The following is a 1,166-nucleotide window of genomic DNA, read 5'->3' as shown; positions in this document are numbered from 1 at the left end:
TGTTTCTTTTTGGAGTCAATTTCAATATTTTAAGCTATATATTTTTGGTAGTTATCTCTTAGTTAACTGATCAATGTATATGTTTATTACCTGGATTGAATTTATCTTCTACTTTATATTTTGGAATACTGGATATAAATATATGTATGTTGGATTATACTTTATAAAAATTTATTATGTGATTTACTAAACCAATTTGTATTTTTTTTAAATTGTAATGGATTTATTTTAGAATTTTATTATTTAGGAATTGTAAAAAAAGGATAATTGAAATTGAAAAATATCTATTATGCACATGTGACAGAATATATTTCCCATCGTGACAAAAATCTATCATCCACTTGTGACAGAAATGATTGCCACATTACCATAATGTTAGTAGCCACATCATATGCCACGTTTGCAAATTATTCCACATGTACAAATATGTCAGATTCCACATCAGTTACATTAAAAAAATTATAATTAACATGTCAGCCAATTGTGGGACCAGATATGCCAACTCAATTGCCAAATAGGATGCCACATCAACAAAATACTATACATATAAGTTGCCACGTGTGAAAGTATATTTTTAACACTGTTTCTTAATAGTTATATTATGTCACAAATCAATAAATATTCTGTCACAACATTCTTATCATGGCTTTTGTGACAAAAAATAATTATGCCAGTAACATTATTTGTGACAAAATAATTCTATCAGAAATGATCAGTTTTGTAGTAGTGTTATGATTATATATAATCTATGATTTTTCAAGAAGGTAGTAGAATTTGAAAGGCCTAGGATTGAAAAAAAATTAATCAGTAATCACTCTTCAGGCGCCATCACAATTCACAATCAATATAGATGCTACCCAAAACTACATTTTTTCCAGCGGGCAAAGGGAAATAGATAATTGCAACTTACATCACATGGCTGGTGAAAAATCTTTATTGCAACTTACATACCATCTTGGAATTTGCTTTATAAACATAAAAAAAATTCTTTGTTGCAACTTACATTTCTTTCAAAGGAAAAAAGAGATGCTATATTGAAAAACACAAGCAAATCCTACGTCCCCGATGTCTATCTATGGAGAAACAAACACCCTATGGACTGTTTTTAGAAAGTTGTACTTTTGAGGTTTCTTTGCAATTTGATTGCCAAATTGTCTGAGAGAGAA

The sequence above is a fragment of the Citrus clementina genome, unplaced genomic scaffold (genome assembly GCF_000493195.1).
Source record: "Citrus clementina cultivar Clemenules unplaced genomic scaffold, Citrus_clementina_v1.0 scaffold_9, whole genome shotgun sequence".
NCBI lineage: Eukaryota > Viridiplantae > Streptophyta > Magnoliopsida > Sapindales > Rutaceae > Citrus > Citrus x clementina.
Note: the sequence above shows the minus strand (reverse complement) of the source record.